Consider the following 26,043-nt stretch of genomic DNA (forward strand, 5'->3'; position numbering starts at 1 on the left):
GTTAGTGAGCAGTTAAGCGTCTGCAGTTGATCGTGATAAAAGATGAAAATTGGATTTTTGTTTTTATTGTTGACAGTAATCATAACAAGTTGCACGTTCTTTACCTAAACAATAGTTATGACTCTTTTTTTTAAAGTCCCGATAACTTGATTATCAATAAATAAACCTAGTGTAGGAATTGCACGAGCTGGAGAAAATAAAATGAACTAGTCTATCAGATACCACTAAAACAGCGTTAATTTCAGATAATATCAGTTTTTGAGGGGGGGGGAGTGACTTAAAAATAAAATGGAAAGTTTTGTATATATATCAAAATATGTTATTTTTTTACTAGAATTTCTAGGTAAATATAAGCCCCAGCTCTGAATGCATATATGGTTTTAGCACTTAAACGGAACAATAATAATAATAAATAGTGTATCTTAGGATAACTTACATCATAGTTAAATTTCGTTTTTTTATTTTATTTTTTTATTTCACGATACAATTCATTACTCTAAAGGTGACTGAATAGGTTTTAGAGAGATTAAGTGCAACATCCTGTAAAGCTTGCGCAATATTTTATACTTGCATCAATTGTGTATCATCCTCCAGACGTCGTGGAATTTAGCCACTCCTTTCGTTACTTAGTGCGTCGGTTGTGTAAATGAGAACGTTATAGCATCATGGGTTTTAGCAAAACGTAGTACTACGGAAATTTATTGTGCTCATTTAGACCTCATTTTACTTTCTCATTTGTTTACCATACCCCATAACTTCTCTTCTGATTTCAAACAGTACACCTCTCTGCCGATATACAATTATGATCTGCCACAAGATAGCCATAAAGTATACAAATATTTTAAGATAAATCGATAAAACTGAATCGTCTTGAAACAACCGATCATGTGAAATTGTTTGTGTGCCTTTTTGATAATGGGTTCTTTAAGCATAATTGTTATACTTAAGGGTAGGGGGATGCGATTTGCACAGGGTAAGAAGCTAAATCTTAAAGGACTATATACAGGTCTTCACTATTACGATATTTGTATATAATAATAATAATAATAATAATAATAATAATAATAATAATAATAATAATAATACGGTAATTCACACTACCGTCCGCGGTGTTAGCAAATCGTGGATCTGGTTGATTGGTTTATAGGCAGCAGCGAATTTGTATTTCTTCATAATTTTTGGCAGACGTTCCGAGATGCCTTTGATATATGGTATAGGAGTCCTACGGCTTCTTCTTGTCTGGGTTGATGTGTAGGAAATGGCTGATGATTGTTTTCGTTGTTTTTGGATTATATCCATTTAATAAGGCTGTATCTCTAATAATTTCCAATTCTTGTTTTAAAGATTTTTCAGAGGAACAAAATTTGTGTGCTCTGGATACCAAAGATTTTATGATGCCATATTTTTGAGATGGATGGTGAGCCGATGAATTGTGGATATAACGACCTAAAAAATTTGGTTTACGATAGACAGAAGTGGAAATGGAACCATCTTGTTTTCGTTGGATGTGTATATCAAGAAAGGAGATACCTTGCGATGATTCTTTTTCTAGAGTGAATTTGATGCGAGGATAAAAGTTGTTGATCTTATCTAGAAATGAGTATAGTTTTTGTTCAGAGTGACTCCAGACTGCAAAGACGTCATTCACATATCATAGCCATATTTTTGGTTTTGGTTCAAGAGCGAAAATTCTATCTTCTAGGTGTTCCAAAAAAAGGTTGGCTAAGTTCGGTGATAAGGGAGAGCCCATTTCTGTTCCTTCCTCTTATTTATAAATTTTGTCTTTCCATGTGAAGTATACGGATGGTTAGCGCGGTTAGCCTAGTGGCTGTACGCTTCGCAACCATATGTCTGGGGGGAAGGAGCATCCTAAGTTCGATTCCCGTCGGTGACGTGAAGGGTCTTCCTCAGTCATAGCCAAGACAGTCGGTCTTGGGCGTGGACAGTTGGGTTTTTCTCCAGTTTATCCTGGGGGTTTTCATCCTGCAAAGCAGGAAAACGGGCCTTGAGAACTCAACACTACAGGACATAGGATACTCCGGACGTAGAACTAACCACCTTATCCTGTGAGCGGCTTGAGGTCCGATGATTAATAAACCCTCGACACCACAAGGTAAAGAGGTTATAAAGAAGATGAGATGAGTTGATTGTACTTGCAGGCCCGCAAGTACTGTGCAGGCCTCGTAACCTGCCAAATAGCCTTGATTTTTGTAACGATAATTTTAGGATAAGGTTAGTCTTTGTCCTAAATATATATTTATATTTTGTAAATTGAGTGTATGTATTCCTAGCCAGTTTGGCTAGGAACTGGTTTTTCCCTTTCAGTGGTTTCCGACCGTGGGTGATTTTGTAGTCATTGCCCACAAAGTATTCCGGGTGAAATTTTTACAAGGTGGTTCACCATTGCTTTCCCCCTCCACCCAATTTTATCCGAGCTAGGGACCGGCATATGGCTGGGACGTATTCATGACTGTAATCCATGTGTGTTCACGGCTAGGAACACACACACACACACACACACACACACACACACACACACACACACACACACACACACACACACACACACACACACACACACACACACTCAATTTGCTTGGCTTCGGAACAAAAAAAATCCTGAATTTCCAGTGTGTGTGTGCGGGAGGGGGGGAACCTTCATCTCCATATGAGACTGACAAACTTATCTTCAGTTAAAACCCCTTGATAAAATTTTGAGTCTTAGATGGGAATCGAATTCAGGTATTTTTAAGCAAAGAGCTATGTCAAAACGGACTGAGGTCCTTTATCGTGTCGCACCCGTTCAGAATCAACGATGTAAATAATATCCAATTTTTATTTTTCTAAATTATGTATTTTTATGATTTGTCCATTTTTTGATTTGTCCTATGATTTCAACTTTCGAATGAAATGGAATGATAACACATGGACTGATTTGAGTGGCTGGATGGTTAGCATCTTTATTTTGCACGAACAAGCTATGGATTTGATGATGTTTACAAAAGTATTTAGGGTTGATGGTTATCATTTTCTTGTATGAAATCACCATCCTCATCACTTGAAGCCTAAAGTGGATTGAAAAAGTAACTAGATTATCATATCTCTGAAATTCACTATAGGTTTATATCCTTTAGTAGGCAAGATTATCATAAAAATGGACAAACTATTTTTTCCAAAATCGTAGAATGAAGAAGAGAACACCGTAAAATGTATAACTTTCATGGTGGAAACTACGTACATTTTTTGTAGCTGTTCAATATTGTCAAGATAATGAAGATATAAAATACTACTATACTATATTAGTTTGCGTCGCTTCAGTTTTTTTTTTCTCCCCAAGAATACAAAAAAAAAAAATCCATGTGAAATCAGTTAACTCACCTTCAGTTGAAAAGTACTTATAAATATTCCTCGCGTTATAGATTTTAGCACTGGTTCCTCGAACCAAAAGGCACATGTTGTTCTAAATATGCTAAGGAGACAACTGTAGACGTAATATTCAGTTAATTTAGCATAACTCATAAAGAGAAAATGCTGTGAAAGGTGTTTTACAATAGGTTTGATAAGCTATAATAATATTAAGTATAATTATTATTTTGCATAAAGAATGCTTGAATTCTGTATTCCTAAAAAGAAAGGAAAGAAAGAAAGGGATATCTAAATGCCATATTTCATGGATCTCTCTCTCTCTCTCTCTTCAATACAAGGAACATAATGTGAATTCCATGCCGAAACATACATTTTAAACGCACTTAAATCTGAACAGAAGTGTTTACGAAAAGTTGGAAACTTACAGTCCATTAATACCGAGAATTGGCTAAAACGTTTATTCTTTTTATCTTTATTATTTTTTATACTTTTAAATGAATTTTAACATAATCTGGAAACCCTGTTCTAGACACAAACAGAATTTTTTTAACCTTTTCAGGCCTACACTTAATGAGGCGGTGGTTTCACACTGGTGTGCTAACCACCTGATGGGGGTTTCATTCCATCTTCCTTTATATATTAGACCCAATGGTCTGCTGTGGTCAAATAACTTAGATACGAGTTGCCTAGATTTGTACTACTTTACGGGTCACCTAGACTTCTTGCAATACATGCAGGCGCAAACTTGACTTTTTTGTCTGTTTGCTTACTTGGGAAATGGAGTACAACTAGGTTTAAAATAGCTTGGCATCTTTAACTTAGATTTAGTTTAATTTTGATAATAATTGTGTAGTTAATCCTGTCTCATGGCATTTTGTCATTCTCTCTATTAAAGCGTATTTTTCTGGTCCTTTTATCTATTATGCAGAGGAAAAGCCTTGCCAGTTATATATGAGGCCAGATAATGGCCTCATATATACTTTTAGCTGAAGTTTCTTATAAATGCACTTTTCAACTTCTAAGACGAATTCATGTCTTTACAAGCTTGTTGCCAATGACTAAGCTATGAAGATTAGTGGTTAGTTTGAATTACTGAAGCAACTGAATTATTGCTATGGGGGCAATATATTAGGTCTGTTAAGTGTATGTGGATGGATGATTGTTCATTCTTCGACCAGTTTGTTTTTGGTACGAAATCCTAGTTTCCAGGATGAAAAGTGCTGCAAACTAACTGAAACCAGCTAACTCATTTTCAGTTAAAAGGACTTTATAAAAGTTCATCGCATCCCAGATGGAATTCTAATGGCGGTCTTGGTCTTCCCAACTAAAGGGGAAACGTTCGTACTCTCCTCGCGACACTACATTACACAGGCAGTATTGAGGAACTGACTTGTGCTTACCATGCAGTATGAGCGATTGTCGAATGCTCCCTGTATGAACATTGCAAACTTTTTTTTTTTTCTTGTAATATTCTGTAAACTGGTTTTAATTCTATAACTAGAGGAAACTGAATATTTGAATTGCTTATTTAAAAGCATTATTATGCTAAAATGATAATGTATTTTTATTTTAGCATAATAATCTAGTCAACACCCATATGGGAACGACGAAATGTATAAATAGAAGATATACTCTGATTTAAACTTCCAAAAACGTTCCAGAAAGCTTTAAATCCTATTAACAAAAGAAGGCCACAATATCTAAATAGCACATGCTACTGGTTAATGATGAATAAAAAGAAAAACAAAATGGACCAATTTAAACGCCAGTGATGTTAATAACATAGGAATGAACAAACGAAGACTGGTCCTACAAAAAGATGTAATATAATTTATCTAGCTTAAAGTGTGAGTTTATAATAAAATAATTATTTCAGAAAAAGATGCATTTGCGTCTCTAATTCAAGCGAAGATATTAAGAAAATTGTTCGCAGAACGTTTAGTGAATTCGTTTCGAATGATGACGCCTATTTGGTATCTCACTGTAGTACGATGTCTTTGTCGAAGGTTATCTATTTCCTCCGTCCAAACATGTGACAACACTTTCACAGTTAGTCACTATCAGTGCAACAAAGAAAGATCAAGTCTCTCTTTTTTATCTCTTATAATTATAACAACCGTTTACATTTGGTAGCTTCTGCTCAAAACATCCTTATCGTTTTAACTGCTGAATTCCGTTATAAACTCGAGTCAAACTCTATAAGGGGGGGGGGGAATTATCAGAGAAAATTCTTTTGTTCAGACAGGAAGACCTGAGTGGTAAAGAAATATTTAGTGAGATAAGGAGTTAATTGTAGACCTTCCAGTCTTCACCTGCTCGCTCATTTCCTTTCTGATTAAGATACCCGTGGGGAAAAATTCATCCTTTGATGGTTTAAAAATAAATTCTATAAATCAAAAATAACAACTTTTGTGGACGATATGCTGAATTGTAATATTTGAATCATTTTCGACATTTCTGTAGAAAAGTTCTTAAAATAGCCTAATGCCCACTCTCCCATCACCATATTATGAGTTCGAATCCCATCATGAGCATGGATATTTATAAAAGCCTGCTCTGGACAAGAAAGAAAAGAGAGAATTCAAAGATTTATTTATATAAGCACAACAACAATTCGCTTATGATACAAACACACAATGGCTCAAAATGGTGGAGAAGTGAGGGAATTCGTAAATCAACGATGGACTCTGAACCCTCGGAAATTTTGTAGTTCAGTTAATACCAGCTGAGTTAGAAGGTCAAAAGAGGGGCTTTTTTACAAATGAAAGAATGAAAGATCATAAAAGAGAATTCGTCATAACGTAAATAAGCAAATATTATAATTTTACTTTGGGTAATGGTATTTTCAGGAAAAGCTGGAGATGCGACAAGATTAAAATGCGCAGCTAAATTTGCTTCTTGTTTTAAAACATCCATTTGTTATATAAAATATTTTAGAAAAATTAAATTCGAATACAGCAAACGACCACTGAAAGTGAATTCTCTCATCGTCTTGGCAAGGCTGTTTTAAAAAATAAAGAAAAGTGATACGCCAAAAATAAACAATATGATAACAGCAATCGTGAAACGTGTGTTACATCATTGCTATTTACACTCCTAGTTAAAAACTGAATCACTAAGACCACGCACTACTAAAGAGCATTCTTTAATATTGCATCCTCTATATATTTGTTACATCACTTCTACGTAGGTAGGAGAGTGTAGGAAGATAACGGAATATACAAGCAGCTTTTATCTAAAAGTATGCACACTCACGCTTCTCAAGATGTTTAAACAGAAGTCTGCAGCGTAAAATAAAAATAATAATCTACGTTCTTTGTAATGCAAATACTATTCAAAACACGATTTATTCTTGTTGATGATCACAGTTGTTATATTATTAACTGGTAAATACATCTAAAAAAAGCTGGTGTTGGAGAAAAACCATATGCAAATTATCCAACGAACACTACTGCCATCTACCGGAAGATGAGGAGTGCGAAAAACTTATAGTAATGGTAGTAAAATGCAGAGATTATAAAATTGAATGATATCGACTGCAGTAAAATTTAAGGGAGATTTTTACACGATGCGCATAACCTACACATAATAATAATAATAATAATAATAATGATAATAATAATAATAACAATAATAAAAGTATCTTCTATAATTTTGCACATTTGAAATCGCTCTACATAATCAGTGAACTGGATGGTAGAATGCATGTAGTTTTATTTTTTCTGATGTTGAAAGTGTTCTACAGCGTAATTTTCAAAGGTGAGATATTTCATGTCGTAATGAATGCAATCTGAGACTGTGAGATCTATAAATAGCTACCTTTAGGATGTTTATGCCCAAATTATTATACTCCTGAAGTGCTCTTGAATAGGCATGTCAATAAAAATCCCGAAGGCTTTATGTGTTTAATCTGGAACTATTATTATTATTATTACATAACACCTCCAGGGAGTCCAAAGACTCATCGAGGGAGGGCACCTACTCTACAACTCTCTGTCTCCACCACTCAATCCACCAACTTCAACGAACCGCAACTACCATCATCATCTACACCAACGCCATCTACCGTCCATCATAACCACTAGTTTCCAGAAAATCACAAACATCCATGCCCACTGCGGGATTCGAACCAGCAGCCTTTTGGCTGGAGAGCGGATACGCTGACCACTCGGCCGGCTCATAGTTAATAGAAGGTTAATAGTTAACCAAAAGTTAAAGCTAATGCATTAATCATTGTGTTCAGAATAGCGACCTGTGCATTCATATTAAATTTAAGAACAATTCAAGAGCGTAGCATAAACTCGATCCCCAGATGCGGAACTTGATATTACACATTATACCAAGCCATGAACGATTTGAGGTAATCAAATATGCCATTGAAACAGCTGCTGAAGGAAAACTACTAGCTTGACATAGGGTACAAAATCCGATCGTAGTAATCCTAAGTAAAAGTTTGTTAACTTTACGGAAAAAGTCTAAGAAAATAAATAGGGAAATTCAGAACAAAATCTTATTTTGTAAAGGCAGTAATGCTTATCTTGTAAATTCTTTAGTATAATACTGTATAAGTCCTATGTTACATTATCCGAATTTACCATAACGTCAAAAATCTAGAGAATGGAATCTTTTTTTAAAATTTAGTAGACTCTACTGGTATTTGCATTATTTTCTATACAAAATATCTACTGGATATAATAACTGAATAAAACATTTTCTTGGGAAAAAAAACCAGCGTACCTTTTTTAGCTATTTTTTAAAAAATATTTTAACATCATGTATTATAATCATGTATCACGTTAACTAAAATGACTGCATACAATTCTAATAAATTTCTTATTTAAATTCAAAAATATCTGTTTATCTGCTTAATGTAATTTTATATCATTTTAAAGAAGAAAGCTTGTTTTTAAAAGCATAATATATCTCAACTGTAACTAGTTTAATCTCGCAGAATGTCCTAATATTAATGAATCTAAAAAATAGTATTACGAATATAGGCATGTAATTTATTTATCTAGTAAAAGCAATTTACTTTCAGGATAATTTTAATATTAACCTGTTTTTGATAATATAATTCAAGAATATTCTCAGTTACCTCAGAATTTAGTAATAATAGCAACAATACAGAAATTTGTTTCCTAGGAAACGTGATTCTTCCACGTGAAATGCATGATTGCATGGACTGGCAGCTGTTGTTATGTTTATCTATAGGGATGACAATATATGCCTCACATATTACAATAGCTGTTGCAACTTTAATGTGCTATTGTTGCGTTTTAGGAAGTGTTACTTATTGATCAGAGCATAGTAGTATAACTCATCTATATCTGACATCATTTAAATTATGAACTCCACAAAAAAAAAATTTTCTCTCCCCTCCCACGCTATTTGCTAAAAACGATCAAAGAATTTATGCATTTCTTCCATTCCTGAAGATATTAAGTTATAAATTCTTGCACATCCTGTCATTTAGAATTAAGTAGAAAGGCTGAAGTTATTTCACATTTCCTAGACTTTTGAGTATTTTGCATAAAAAAAAAGGAAACTTTTTATCTACCTACCTGAAACTACTCCTGACAAGGAAAAAAATCATAAATGGATTTTGTTCTTAGTATTTATCAATTTTCAGATGAAAAAGTTTTAATTTAAAAGTCTAAATTTAAGCCATTTTTGTGATATTTTAAAAATGTATTGAGGCACTGGGTTTCTAACATGAAAAATGTATTTTTTTCCCTAAGAAAATTTTCTTTCTTTTGATGTAATATCATTCTCAATTAAGCGTAGGTAATGAAGGCAGCGACAAATTATGAATGAAGCCAAATGTGTTCGTTTATATACAATTAAAAAATTATGCAATTTTTATTGTACAATAGATTTTAATTTTAATTTAATGTAATAATTTTAAATAGTTTTAAATCAGTAAATAAAATAAATGAACAATAGTTTTTTATTCCACAAAGGGAGTAAGCAAGGCCTTTAGCCCTAACTAACTTTTTGAAGACTGTTGGCAGCCAGTCATCATCATCTTTAGCTGTCGCTGACAGCCAATCCAAGGCTATCAATAGTTTTCATAGGCACCTGACGCCATCTCGTGGTTTCTAACCCATAAACTGTACATTATTGTCTAAAATAGTGAGTTCTACGATCGATTTTATGAAGTCGTGGGTTAAAACCCCCTTTTTTTTTTCTCCGGAAGTTGAATAACTGTTACTTTCCCGTGCCATAGATCGACTAACTTGGGAATCTACTATTAACCCTGAGATATATGCGATAAAACTTAAAAAAAAAAAAAAAAAAAAAAAAACACTGCAAATATAATACATGATGATTTATTTATTTTCAGTTACAATCTAGAAATTATTGAACAAAGAAACAAAGAAAAAAACAACAACAGCTAAACCAATATTATAATGACATCGGAGTTTGTGGTATCTCTCGGATACAATTTACTATCAAATATCACTTTCACTTTCGCATTCGACTCTATCATTCTCATCATCTGACTCGAGTAACAAAATCGCTGAATCTCTTCAACATCTGATGGATTATCCAATCGATATATTTTTCCAGTCATTTTCAATGGTAAATAAATAACTAAACTAATACTATACTGACATCGGAGGTCGCAGTATCTCTCAGATACAATTTACTATAAAATATCACGCACCTTTACACAACACGTGTTAAACCAAAACTGACCGCATAAACAGTGTGGAATATCACTCGTAATATATGCATGAGCAGCTACTCATGACCTCCAAGTTATACACTTGATATGTGTAAGAATATTTATATTAAACAATTTATTTGTAGAAAAAGCTCCTCTTAGTCAGCGACTAGAATCGAACTAATAAGTCTTCCTTCTGGTGGTCTAGCTCTACGGAGTTAAACGCAATTTCAGACGCATTCCTATTTTTAAAGTTATAATTATTTAATCTATTATACTAAATATAATTATGTCTATTATTATTCAAATTAATCTATTTTTAAATGATAGGGGTACAGTAAAGTGTTACGCTTACGAGAACCACAATCTTAAACCAACGCAGCTCTTAAACATTGCTATACATTTCACGTTATTTCACAGCTAGTGAAAAAGCCTCTTGAATGGGGCAAATCATGACATTTTTTTTAATATGTCAGCTTGTTGATGAGCTCAATTCTCTTAGAAATCTTCATGTATAGATTATAATGATAAAAATAATAAATGATAAATAAATCTAACTGCTTTTATTCCCCAAAGTGAGTAGACAAATCGCCTTTAGTCCTAACTAACTTTTGCATACGAGCAAATATCGTATGCAAAATGCAAAAATGTCGTCAGTCTCCATCCTTCAGTGATAGGGAGTTCTGCGGTCGATTTCTTTTATATAATGATAAAATGGAAAACAAAGCTCTTCTTCTTCGTCGTCTATGGTTCTTTCTGTCTTTATAGGGTTCTTGTCAATAGGTTACCTTCTTTCGTTTATTTCGCCCTCTCATATATTTTCCCCTAAAAATTGCATTGTTTCTTTAATTCTCTTCTACTATGCGCTTTTGAATCTTTCTCTTAGTTTTCACTTTTATATTTTTCTGATCACCACCTCAGTGTCCATTCTTCTAGCATATCTAAATCGCTTTTTAAAATTCTTTGTTCGTGTCCCTATTAATTGTTCGATTTCCGGACTTATGTCATTTAAGTTCTTTAAAAAAACCTGACGAACACTTTCTCAAAACATTTATTTCTATTATTTAAGATTTCATCATAGGAGTGAATGTCTACAGTTTTATTCAATGTAACAGAATTCATTTTATCATAGTTCTAAAAACTATTTACTTTCCACAGCTTCCCCTCCCCTCTACAATTCAGATATTCAAAGTTATGCAATATGTTCATCATCAGGCCCATTCTGCAATGTTGACTTCTTTTATCCAACAGGTGACGGTTGTTTCATAGACGACAATGCTTCTGTCCATCGCGCAAGAATTGTTCAGCAGTGACTCAGCAAGCATGACAGTGACTTCCACTATCTTCTCTGCCAATCACAAACCCCGGATCTGAACCTCACTGAGAATTTATAGAAGATGTTAAAAAAACAGATCCGGGAGCAAAGTCGTCTTCCTTTAAATCTGAACCAGTTAGAGGACTGTCTGGTGAAAGCCTGGTATGTTGTCTACATAGATGCATTCCAACACCTTGTGGAATTTATGGCAAAATGCATTTGTGTCGGGTTAAAGGAGGACCAACACGGTATTAAATAAAAGTTTCTAATTTAGTGGCTGGCATGTGTATTTCGGTGTTCTTATTGATGATAATATGTTACAATAACTGCACAAATGGGCTTTTTGTCGTCTCATAAACATGCATTTGAGAGCACCAACATAACAGATAGTTGAAATTATTTGTATACAGTATATCAAAATGTCTTTTAAACATTTCCGACCATATTAAGAACACAAAAGCCTGTTATTAAGAAGACATGGGTTCGAATCTTGTCTATGAATTAGGTGATATATGTTTATAAAGGCTTTTCATAGGAAAAGGGCATATGTTAGATGGTCTCCTTATGGTGGTGGTGATAGGGTGTTTTCCTCCTCTAAAAAATCGTAAATTTTCTCTGAAAACAGATAAATTAGCCTGGGAATTCATGTGCAGTTTAAATACATAGGCACGATGGTGATTGCATTTCATCACAGTGCCCTGTATCCAAAGTAAAACATAAATAAAGAAATTACAAAATATGTATAAAATTGATTAAAAAATGGGAAAAAATCCTTAAAGAACTTGTCTATTGAGCCTAATTAAATAATGAAAGAAAAGATGAGCTAAAGATTATTCGACAAACTTTTAAAACTTAATAATTCTTATCGAAATCTGCTTTTAAACTGCAGAAACCTAAACTTTAGTCGCTGGAGTATATAAAAGGTCAGTTTTAGAATTTACTCTTAATAAATAATGATAACCAATCAGATAACTAATAAATAATGATAACCAATCAGATAACTAATAAATAATGATAACCAATCAGATAACTAATAACTAATGAAAGCAGATATCTGTAAAAGATGTAATGCTTTTCATCTAAATAAATTTTACTTAAAACTATGAATTCATATTTCTCTTAAAATTCTAATTATTGTTTCTATTTTTTAGATATCCTTAAGTGTACCCATGCAAAAAAAAAAGAAGTAAATGGTAACATACATACATACATATATATATATATACAAATCTCCAGTATGTTTTCCCCTACTGTCAAAATTATATTATTTCGCAAGAAACTGTTACAGTATATGTTTATATAATCCTGCATAAGTTTCATAAAAGCTTATAATTTTCTATTCATTGAACTCCAGTCTTTGTTATGCCTACAAGCACCTTTTGTTAACATAGTTACCTGGGTCATGAAACTCCAATTGCGTATTTCACCTGGTTTATTCATAAGAAAAAAAACATAAAATGTTGTAATATGGTTACAAACAGTCATCAGACAAGGAAAAATGACGCTAAAAGAAGGCAATGCACTCTGTTTAGCGGTAAGATCATCAGCCTTAATACGCTGACGTATGCGGATAAACATCGACGAAAAAATTTAGTGCCGTATTGCTTGCCTTATTTCGAAATGAAGTTGGGTAAGTGTACGCAAAGGATTTTCCCGTACCGAACCCTAAACTAATGGGAGGGTCTTAGGTGCAGTCCGAAGATCAAAATAACTGAAGATATTTACAGGAAATACATGCAATACGTGCAGGTTGTCATGATCCTTATCTGATCACTGAACCGGTAAATCGAGTAGGTTGAATAGTTTGAACTCTCAGAGAAATGAAAGAAGTTTAAAATGTCTGAATTTTCGTGACGAAGACTATATCCTAGAAGCTCTTCAACGACTCAACTATTGGATCCATATAACGGGGGGGGGGGAAATAGTAGAGCAGAGGAAAAGTTACTTTTTGAAGACTATTCAGCAGCTGAAACCATATCTACTTCGGATAATGCAGGAATTTCTTTTCAACGTTTTCATACCGAATTCTATACGTTCATTTATGACGGCATCAATTCAAAATAACATTTCATGCTAAACATTTTGGCCAGAGAGAACAACTCGGCCTGAGTGGCCGAGTTTAATAGGATCTCAGCTTTGTACTCAGTCGGCTGTTGGTTCTAATCCCACCTTGGTTAAAAGAAAGACAGCAACACGGTGTAGTACGTGTTTCTAGTACATCTTTGTTTATAGAGTCATTTGAGAAGTTCTGTAGACTGAACTCCTTTGTAAAACGAAATATTTATTTAACAACATGTATTTCACTTGAATATAATGTTTGGGTAAGTGCGTATTCCTGTCCACGGAAATCGCATCAGCTGTAATAAAGGGTTTCCAACAGTGGTTCTTCCAACTTAGGGAACGAATCGAAATTAGGAGAGCTCGTGTCAACATTGTAAGAAAGGATGAGAAGCACCTATTATCCATTTATTTATTTATTTTCATAATATCTAATACTTCATATTAAATATGCGGCTAATTATTGTTCAATATCCTACCAGAGTCACATTCTTCCTTTATTTTGTAATCTTATTTCGCAGAACAGGAACAAAAACAGGAAACGAGTACATGATGATTTTACTTAGAATCAGTCTTAAAACTGACTTGAAGGTGAAAACTATTACACCATACCACTAGCCACGTAGGCATCGTGCACAGAACTTTTGAAATAATCTTCTCTCTCTCTCTCTCTCGCGCGCGCGCGTGTGTGTGTGTGTGACTCCCTACCCATAATACGAAATATTATAAACTTATAGTAAGTTAAGGTTTTTTAAGGGGGGGGTTCAAAATTTATTTACATAATACGTAAATCCTGCTCTATAGACCAAGAAGGGAAATTCTTGTCTTATGTAAAGACAACCACAAACATCCATGCTCATTACGGGATTCGAATCCCCAGTCTGTTAGTTGGAGAGAGTTTACCTACAGGGTTTGCGTTAACCACTGGGCTAATCATGCTGGCATATAAACTATCATTCACATTATTTGGTATAGCGTCAAGCGCCAGCATTCTTTTTTTCTTTTCTTTTTTTGTGAAACTATATTTTATGATGGAAATTTAAAACAGCACATAATACATTAAATCACGTCACGGATCTAGATGCAAACAAACGAATAAATTAATCCGTTGATCATTATATTAATTAGATTTTAGCATTATTGATTTCCTTCCGCCTTAAATCGATGTAAAATTTGCTGTCGTACAAAAATTCTTTGTAATAAGTGAAGCCACCGTCTATAATACTACTTGATTGTTCAAGTAACAGCTTCATGACAAGCGGAAAAAGATTCAGGGATCATAAAGGTGGACACTTTACTCTTACCGAATTTGTTTGATTGAAAGTAAACTGAAATGACCAGACAGATACATTCATTACAACAAATCTATTATATGCTTAATGATAACTGCTCTAAAGAATCACCTGCCTAGAATTTCTAAGATACCAGTAAGAAATTAATAAATTCATACGAAAACAGAAAAATTACAAAAAAAGGGAAAAAAATGAAATTAATTAAAAATAATAAGTCAAACACCTTATGCATTTTGTTCGAATGAAATTGAAATAAAAATTTGTTTCTTCATGTTACAAGAGAAAGTAAACTTTTATTAAAAGGCTAAGTAGACGTCGCTATAAAAACATTACACATTTGCTTTAATTACTCTAACATAGAGAGAAGATTTATAGTTCAGATTGCTGTGCACTTAAGTACACGAATTTTATTGCATGAATCATGGTGTTGATTTCAAATTACTCGCTTCAATATTTTAGTTAGTTCCTTTTAAATCTGATTAATATAAGCATTCTATTACAATGAAAATGATCACTAGAATATAGCCATTCTTTTGAGATGGTAACCATAACAATATTATAGATATCGAAGCGTTCTTTTCAGTCAAACACCTTATTTTTTTTTATTTATTTGTGTGTGTGTGTGTGTGTGTGTGTGTGTGTGGAACAATGATTTATTTGTGTGTGTGTGTGTGTGTGTGTGTGTGTGTGTGTGTGTGTGTGTGTGTGTGTGTGTGTGTGTGTGTGTGTGTGTGTGTGTGTGTGTGTGTGTGTGTGTGTGTGTGTGTGTGTGTGTGTGGAACAATGATTTATTTTTTGTGTGTGTGTGTGTGTGTGTGTGTAACAATGATTTATTTTTGTGTGTGTGTAACAATTTGTAACAACAGTCATCCTTATTATTTCAAAATTGTACTTTTTCTAACAACAACTAAATTCATTTACAAGCAATTCACCTAAAAAGCATAGCAATACAAAGAAATGCGTCATAACCCATTGAAAAGATTTTTTCTGGTTATTTTTCTCCCAGCATCGTAGCTTAAACGGAACTTAACCCTATTTCTAAGAAGTACAAGCTGATTGATCCTGAAAAATACCATCTAGTTAATGGTTTCTGATAAGAGACAATATTTATCTGGTATTACGGACTGTGGACATGACAAATAAAAACATCAATGACCCTATCGGAGACAGGATGAAGCATTCAAGGCCGTAATGATCCTACTGACCCTCCCCCCTTCACCATATCCTGCTCATATCGTGATACGAACGTATTACCTTCCTTTCTTTCACTTCCGGTTTCAACATTCCGTAGCTCCACAAGGACGGACCTAATCGTGCGAGAACTCCTCATTCGTTCCTATGAAGAGCAACAGGAAGAAAAAAAAAAAACATTCTTTGGATGCTAGAGAAAATTGTCTCCGTGTCACAGATAAGTGTAATTTCATATCATGATACATTTAATGATTGTGACCAGGATTCAGATGACAATCATAACATCTCACTGTAAATTGCAATTGTTTATCGTACTAGACTAAAATATATCTACTTTTATTTAGAGAGAGAGAGAGAGAGAGAGAGAGAGAGAGAGAGAGAGAGAGAGAGGAAAAAAGATTATTCTTTGTTTTAGTGGATGAAAGGAAGAAAAAAGAGCATCATTCCTCTTATTAGCCACCTGGTGTTGCCATCTGGAAAAGCATTTGACTCATCCTTTGTTTGGTGTACAGAACCAATTTCTTTCAGGAAGAAAGTGACAGAATAATAGGCACGCAATCACCACCACTACCACTACATTCGTTTGTGTGGGCGCGTGTGTACCAGCGATGAGATCTCAGAATTGTTTCTGAGCAGCATTAAAATGAACACTGACTTGCACAATGCGCTGTTATGTTGAGCAAGTTTATTAACATATAATATATATACAATAATATAATTACATTCATTTTTACTATACCAGTTAATCTATTAATAATATAGTGCGTTAGGTCTTCAGGCATTAAATAGTCATATTATGGCAATATTTACTTTTTTTTGGTACTGTCTTTCTTAAGCTGTCCTAGCAAGATATCGTAAAGCTTTGATAAATACATGGACTGCACATGGGTATTAACTAAGAAGAGAGAGATTTCCAATCCCCCCCCCCACACACACACACACGCACACACATCACTTCCTGCTACTCTTCGATGTGATGAAGATAATTTAGTCCCCTTTACTAATAACAAAACACAGTTCCTGGCTTTTTTCACACACAAAAAGGATCTCGGTTTATCTTCTCTTATCCTTGATAATATAAAAATCATCCGATAGAATCAGTTCACCCTTCTCTGACTATCATTACTTCTCCTATTCAGGTATTTTGAATTGCTGTTCCATTGAAATGACATCCATCACTTCTCCGCTGAATCTGTAATAACATAAGAACAGCTGCTTACATTTTTATGCTGTCCAGCTTCAAACCCAATGCATCTTTTTCTCCTTTTTCATTCCATTGTCTCTGTTCTTTCGAACGTCCTTTCTCAAAAATTTCCCTCAACAAATGTAATTCTATCTCTTAAATAAATAAATAAGTAAATGAAATACATATTTATAGGTTCTCTCCCTCTTGCACTTGTCTACACCACACACTACACCAGAGTGGCGTAGATTTTGTGCAGAATTTATACAAAAAAGAAAATAAAGTAAAGCAACAAATCAAACTGTATTTTTATTAGACTCAGTTTAGTGAAAAAAAATATATTGGGATCACTTGTGTACTAGATTTCCTCTAAATCTCTCAAGTGGTTTAAGCGATAATTACACAATGACAGATGGAAGGTCTCTTACTATCAGGTTCGTCAGCTGTAGTAAAACGTCCAGCAAAAGTCCTAAAGAAATGAAACAGATGAGTAAATTTGCAGTTTCAATGTAAACAGAGAACTCTGAAAATAATGTCGCTTAGATGATAATCGAACTTAACACATCTTTATTTGCTTCAAGTGACTATTTTAAAATTTTGAGCATATATTAGAAAACACTAAGCTTGCCCCTGAATTTCATCGCTCATAGTGTTTTTAATCTTGTCAATTATACATGTATGTTTGAGTACCTCCATTTTTAAAAATATTCTTAACAAATGCAATAATCTCGGGTAGTCAGAAAACCCCGATAGTCAACGTTTCATAAGCTGAAACGCCCTTGTCACAGCTCCTCCCTATTGCAGAGGAAAGAATGACAAGTGCCTTTGACTAGAAAGACTTTTGTATGAATTTCGAACTATGAATTATGAACTCGAAGGCGTTGTCAACTGAAGTTGAGTTTGATGCTCGTCTACGGATGTGATTGTTTCCTCCAGCAAAACGCAATTCCGACCAGAGAATACGTACAATTATCAGACAGAAGATATTCGCCTCACAAACTTTGTAACTCTGAGAAATAATTCTAAATAACCATAACGACTTTTTTTCTTTCTTGGCTGATTTCTACACCTCATCTCCCTTACTCCCACAATGTATTTTAAATTATCTTGTACGTCACTTTCAAATTCTCTTTACGAAATTCTTTCACACCCAACTATGCTGTGTATTTCGCAGAGTCAAAAAATTAATTTTAGAAATTCAAGAAAGAAACTTATTTCTGATTTTATTTATTTTATTTCTTTTTTATGTGCAAAATGAAGTCATTGGTCCATAACTGACACGGCTTTGTATCCGCACAATTTTGACATGTTGCCGTATCAATTATACTATCGAATACAAAGAAAGAGAAATGATGGTCGTTTGCGTGAGAGTTTTTATACGCATTCTTTTCGCTTCCTGCTTTAGATAATTTGTATAGGGATCTGTACCATCCTAGATAAAACAGTGATCCGTATCATAATGTTAACTGATGCCGAAAACCTACAATTACAGGAAAATCAACAACTAAACACATGCTGTTAGTGTCTCACACATTTGTATTATTTATATATAATTCAGCTTAACTAAAAAATGATATACTGAGGGGATTGTTTATTGTTTCCTGCCTTTAGTAATATTCCTTGTTAAGGTTTTTGAACAATTACTGAAATCCGTGGAGGTTTCTACTTTATAAAATAACCCAATCTTTCTTCTATTGTGAATTATGTGGATCATATTCTCTTTGGTTTACATACATATTCATTAACGTTTGCGTTCTTAGAATAATTATTTTCAAATATTTTCATGATTATATTCATTTTTCTGGTTCATCAAATTTCATAAATTAACTCTGATAAAGAATTAATAAAGAAATAAATTTAAAGATTACAAGATTACAAACATGCTACAAATCTTTGCTTTGTGTTTCCTCCTGGAACAAACAAAAATAAACTTAATGAAGAAAAATAAATAAATACGCATTTAAAAATGTCTTCTCTCCTTTGGCAATTCCTGTTTAGCCAAAAACAACACTCCTTAACCGATCATATCTGTTTAAACTCATGACGCATGGTATGCCATCAGTATCAAAAAAAGCTTAAAACCAATAAAAATGTGTTACTGTATCCGATTTTCAGTCATTAACTCATTTATTTATCTTAATTCCTATTAACTTTAGATAAACGAATAACTTAACTTTGAAATTTATAATTTCATATAGTTCAATACTATCAGAAAACCACCCTTCAAGTCATTTACAGCAATATTTTTTTCCTATAACATCGAATCAAAAATATGAAAATTTTCCTGTTAATGTATAAATCTGAGGTGGTACGATCTCTGCTGCAGAAAATCAAGTCTGAATCGTTCAAGGTCAAAAGCTGAAGGACGAACGAACGAACAACAACAATAACCGTCTTCTTTCAATCAGGACATAGGATACATAGAGTAAACTTTCCATATAAAACGAGAGGTCCGTGCCATGAAGGTCTGCGCCATGAATACAGTAATATTATATATAAGAATACTTTTCAGTTCTTCTAACGAAAGCACCGTTTCATTTGAAACGAACAGTTCTTTTCAGACGTTTTCAGCACTTTATATACCACATCTGTTCATCTGGAGTATTCGTTCATTGTTGAAAACAAACGAATGAAGTTTTTTCTGACATGAAGTTAATATCGAATAGCGTAGTACGTCGCACCATTCACATTTAATAAATTGCTGGATGTTATTTTTCGACTTTATTTTGGTTTTACTCTTTGCATTTGTACATCATGCGTTGCTGAATTAATAATGTTCAATGAACAACCTGAACAATGGGTTATTATATTTGATTACACCACATTTTTTATTATTCAGTCATACAATATACTGAAATAATAGTTTCCAACAAGTTTCGTAAATCGTAGGATTTACATCTTCAGGGGCTAAATAGTATAACTTAAAGTTTAAACAAGAGAATTAATAAAGACATATCATAACGTTCAGCCATGCGTATTTCTCCAGATCTTTCTGTCTGTCCTACGTAGCAAATCCCGCAAGAGTAATGGATTTTTAGACTCCTGGTTTTTTAAGAGGATGATGAGGTGGTTTTGGTGGATGTAGGAATCTTGAGATTTTTTCCATACGAAGGAAGGCTACTTTTACGTTGTGTTTATTCATTAATTTGGCTAGCTTATCTGTAGCATTTTTGATATAAGGAAGCGAAATTGCGTTTTTGTAATCCTGTTTTATTGTGTTGTTAGTTGGAGGCATTTTAAGGATTCTCTTGATGGTTTTGTTTCATACCCATTCTGTTGGAGGATTTGTGTTAAGTATTTTAGTTCTTCATTACATCTTTCTTGTGTGCTGGAGATATTGTATGCTCTGTCTCGAAGAGTTTTAATTAAGCTTATTTTTTGTGAAGGATGGTGGCGTGAGGCTGCATTTAGAAATCTTCCTGTGTTGGTCGGCTTCCTATATACTGAGAAGGAGAGTTTACTTTCTTCATTAACTTCTAATAGAATATCTAGAAAAGGAAGTTTTCTATTTTCTTCTTGTTCTAAAGTGAATTTTATGGTGTTGTGCAAATTGTTGAGATAATCTTTGAAATTGATAAGTTCATCTGTTGTTCCATTCCATATGATGAAAATATCGTGTACATAGTGTAGCTATATTTTTGTTTTTTTATGATAATTCTTAAGAGCATTGTTTTCAAATTTTTCCATAAATAGGTTTGCTAATACCGGTGATAATGATGAACCCATGGCCAGTCCTTCTTTTTGTTCCCAGATTTGTCTTGATAGGTGTAAAAAGTATTGTTCATACAATGTTCAAAAAGATCTAAGATGGCTGGAGGGAAGAGGTCTTCTAGGAGATTCAAAATTTCTTGTCTCAGGACGTTTGTAAACATGCTGATAATGTCTAGACTTGCTAAGATGTCTGTTGGACCAATATGTATATCTTTCACTTTTTCTATGAAATGTGTACTATTTTTTTATGAAGGAAGATGTTTTTCCTATATGATGTGAGATCATGTTGGTGAGGTATTTCGCCAAGTTGGAAGTCGGTGAATCTCTTCCATCTACTATTGGTCTTAAAGGTATATCTGTCTTGTGGATCTTTGGAACACCATAGATTCTTGCTATCAAAGGATGTTACTGATTGTATTTTTTAAGTTCTTCCGTCCAGAGAGGCACTTTTCTATGAAATCATTTTTTTTTTTTTTTTTTTGTGTATACCAAGTCGGGTCTCTGTCTGAGGGTTTGTAGGTGTTTGTATCTTCCAGGAGAATTTTCATTTTGTTATCATATTCTGTAGCATTTAAAACGACAGTTGCGTTGCCTTTATACGCTTTGATTATGACAATATTTTTGTCATCTTTCAATTTTTTAAGGCAAGCGTATTCATCTTTACTATTAAAAAGCAGATTACCTCGTAGGAATCTACCTTACAATGAATACGTACAGCGGACGCTAAGCTGGCTGACACAAGGGATTAGTTGATGTACTGACTATAAAGTTAAGCAATAAATCTCAGCTTTGCATACAGAATTATTATTATACACGTACTAGAGTTTAAAAACATTATGTTTGTGCTGCTGAGGTATTTTGCGGTGATACTGACTGAGTTAATCTGTGAATAGACTTAACACATTCGTTTCTCGAATTGAAAGTCGTTGCACTTTGAGAATTGGTTACAAAATAAACACTGAATGAATGTGAAGTTAAACTAAATAGCAAACAAAGGAATTAGTTAACACATATGGCTTGAGAACTGTATATATTCTATAATACTAGTTCTTTTTTATGATCAGCTCGGAACAGATGGAGAAAGTAAATCATCTTCTAGTAATTGTAATTACTTTCTTGTGTATGACATGCAGAAGTAGGAAGGACTAAAATGATAATACAAAGTATTTCTGAATAACAAATAAAAATAGTTTATACAGTGGTAAAAAATCAAACTTCATGCACAATTAAAAAAATACTTAAATGTCAAGGTTAGGTTATGAAAATAATTTTCAGGTATTAGCGTGCATAACAAAAAAAACGCACACTGTCAAGGTCGCATTTCCGAATACTCATACTTCCTTAGTTCTAATAGCAGAATCTTCAGCAACGGAGTATGCAACTAGTGACAACATAAGCAGGTGGAAAGTGAGGACATTATTATATATCAAGCTTCCCCTTTATGAAGATAAAGGATATCTCTTTCAAACTGCCATTGTTTTCATCTTCTCACAAGTATAGATTATTGAAACAAAAATTATCGATACGTCCATGATGCAGTACCAGTTACTGTATACAAGCAGTTTAAAATCAATAGACTTGACTCTCAATGCACCGTATGACGTCAGGGTTTAATGGATTTTATATTACTTGCATAGCAACACATTTCCACTCCTTTTATAGATCACTTGTTCACTGTGTTAGTAATGATATAGACTACGCTCTGGAATGCAGCGTTTAAAAAAATCGCGAAACTTTGAACAACGATACACATTCGAAATGTGACTTTTATTGATTAACTTAAAAATTCAAAATCAGAAATGAAAGTTGAGTGGGCTAGGGAATAACTACGATGCAAAGAAGAGGATATTAAAATGGTCCATGACAAAGTGATCATTTCTACATCACAGATCTTTATAATTATCTTAAAAATGTTATTATATCTTGAGGTATAGCTAATGAATATGTTAAGAAAAAAATAAATAATTAAGAAAATAATTTTCTCGTCAGTAAATTATTTTGAAATATCAATTATTTCTATTTCCTTCTCCTAGAATTTAGTCGTTAAAATAATTTTAGAACAGAAGACAATATTAGCATTCATGTTTTCTGTTAACAATTTTGAAATATTCCATTTTTCAAAATCGTTATTCAAGGAGGTTGATCCGGAAGATTTTCTCAAAGAGAGAGAAAATCTTCCGGATAATTCCTGAAATTGTTGGGAACATTCCTGTAAATATTTCAGTTATGAGAAATTGCTGTAATAACTTCATGAGGGCTTTAACTCTTTTGACCCTCGCAGTTTGGATAACGTAAGAGATTCAAATTCTTAACGCTTGTTCTCTTTGTGTTTGCTCTTCAATAATTTACGCAACAGAAAACAATAAAAGTATGGAAATGCTTGTAATTTTTTTATTTGTTTTCCTGAACATTTTCAGCCTTATCAGTAAAATATTTAAGCTTATTACTCATAGTATGCAAAATAATCTTCACGAACAGACGTCTTGTTATCTGTGATCCGCTGAGTTTCATTTATTTACACATTTGTGGAGTAAGAGGTTTATCAAAATTACCTAGTTGTTGGTGACAACATGAAGCAATGTGTTCATTCCACAACAGATATAGTTCATCTCATTGCTACCGACATTATATAGATAAAGAGATTGCGTGATAAGACCAAATACACACACATCCTCTTTGAACAATATAAGTATAGTTTATTTTTATCAAAATATCCGGCTGATAAAAAAATCACCGAAATAGTAATATATATATATATATATATATATTTTTTTTTTTTTTTAAATGTGAGTATATTTATTTATTTATTTATTTAATAATAAAATAACTATAAATTTTCTAAAGACTCTGGAAACATTGATCTTGCAATTCAAAGAGAGGTTCCAACAATTTCAATAAAAATTTTATAAAATAAATCTGCATAAGATTTCATTTCACTTCACACATTCTGTCAGCTGAATATTTAGTTTCGTTCTGTGAAATGCTTTAAATCGTTTGCTATCATTTAAACTGTTCTCTTCTAGTCTATTAATATATTTCATTATTTTATTTTCTAGCTCTGTCATTAGATTAATTGTTTCAATTTATTTATGCTTTGTCATTCAGTTGACTTCTTTCTTCTACTTTAATTTCCAATAAAGAACAACGCATACTGCATTTCTCCGTTTCCACTACCAGAATTCATATTAAATTAACAGTAAATATGCATAAATCAGATTACATTTCTTCAAAAATACATTTTTTTTCTTTAAAATGATATAATAATAATTCGGTAATATTAATTTAATTTTACATTATTTTATTTTGTTTACTTTATTTTAAATTATGTTTACTTTATTTAATTTATTTTTCATTAATTTTTTAAATTTAATTCAACTTACTGTTGTTTTTAATTATTTTTACTTTAATTATCTTTTTTCTTAACTATCCCAGTTAAGAATATTAAATAACTGTTTAATTATATATTCAGAAAAAAAAATGAATAAAGAATGAATAACTAACTCTTATATAGAAGTATTGGTCAAGTGCTAATAAACTATTTAATAACCTACTAGTTTCGCCGGTTATTGTTGTGCTTCTTCAGGGTGCAGTAAGGTAGGCAAAGTAAATTACAAGCTAGACGTTAACTGACAATTCTAATTCAATAACAAAATAGTATACTGAGCGTGAAACAATTCTTTATTCTTTATGAATAAGGAATATTTCAGTACTATCGTTCTCTGATTTTGTTGATTTTGCATGCTCTTAGAGTATTGATCAAATGAAGTTTCATAGTGTGTTTATTTGTTATTCATTAAAAAAAAATGTAACACGAAAACGTTTTAATAAATAAGAACATGATGTAGTTCCTCAGGCGAAATAATACAGTTATACTAGACACACGTTTCTTTATTTAGAGGTAAGGGGGTTCCGTACAAAAATGATGAAAAATTATTTTGGACACAACTATTAATTTCTGCAATTCGAACACACCTGAGGTACTGTGCTAGCGTGGAATCGCCACAACTGCACCCCTCTAGCGAAGTAAGTTTGGTAGTCATATCTAACCAGCCGGATCCCAATAAAATAGCAGTTTTATCATCATTTATTCACCGCAGCTGTCTGTATCACATTCCTCCTTTTAACCTTCTCAGACCCTTTCTTCTCTTCCTATATAAACCATGAGTAATCCAATTACCGGTTCGTGATAAAGTTTCTTTACTCCACCCAAAATTCTAACTCATGGAACAGCTTCTTTCCGGCGGGGGTATCACTATCATTCTCGTCTCTCCAGGTATCTGACCTTATTGTAGCGGTAAGCTGTGCACTCTCCTTCGACTTCCTACCAGTGCCGTTAGCGAACGTAGATAAGTTAGCCTATTTGCCACCTTGGGTGGCCCCTTCAAAGAGACTGTTCTGGAGTTGGTCTGTAGCTCATTTTTGCGAGCCTCATAGAATTTGAATTCTCTCCTAGACAGCACTAAGTTTACAAATCTTAATAGCCAAATTGTCGCACTTTTGAAATTGCCTTTCGGTTGTTTTCAATGGTCGTAAGCAGTGTGAGATTCTTCTAGTAATAAAGGATATACGACATTAGTTTAAAGAACGAGTAATTATCTGTAGATGGATTTCGTTTCCAGTTTTTTTTTTTTATTGCTCTTGTCTCAGTGTCTTATTGACAACTATAGACAGTTCATTGACTGTCTGGTACGTTCCTCTCTGTCTCTCTCTCTATCGGTTGTTAATTTCATTGTTTACACGAACATAGAGTACACTGAAATCATAATATGCAAATTTAAGAGGATATCATATTTCAAACTAATCGATAACATTCTTGATGCACTTATATATATATATATATATATATATATATATATATATATATATAAGTGCACCTTTTCTTAGTTGCATATTTTTTCCACTTTTTTTTAATTCTAAAACTTAAGAAACTTGTTGATAGATGTGATATCAAATGAACACGCTCATGAAAAGGAAGTATCACTGTACATTGAATGCGATTGTGTAATAAATGTACTCAGACATAAAGAGAGAGAGAGAGAGGGGGGTTTCTGTAGGTATATATATAACAAAACTGAGAGCCGGAACCAGCATAGTTAGTTTTGCAATTGTCACATGTGACTGTCAATTAGTAAACGGTTTGAAAGGTGTATTTACCGTAAAGTCAGTTTATTTTAGCTGCTGTCATTGACTCTCGAATGATAAATAATTCATGAACACTTAATGTCTTGAATTAATTAGCCTGACTCACTTAATGCGAAAC

Source organism: Typopeltis vanoorti, chromosome 1 (genome assembly GCF_054136105.1).
Source record: "Typopeltis vanoorti isolate ZY-2024b chromosome 1, IOZ_Tvanoo_1.0, whole genome shotgun sequence".
Lineage (NCBI taxonomy): Eukaryota > Metazoa > Arthropoda > Arachnida > Uropygi > Thelyphonidae > Typopeltis > Typopeltis vanoorti.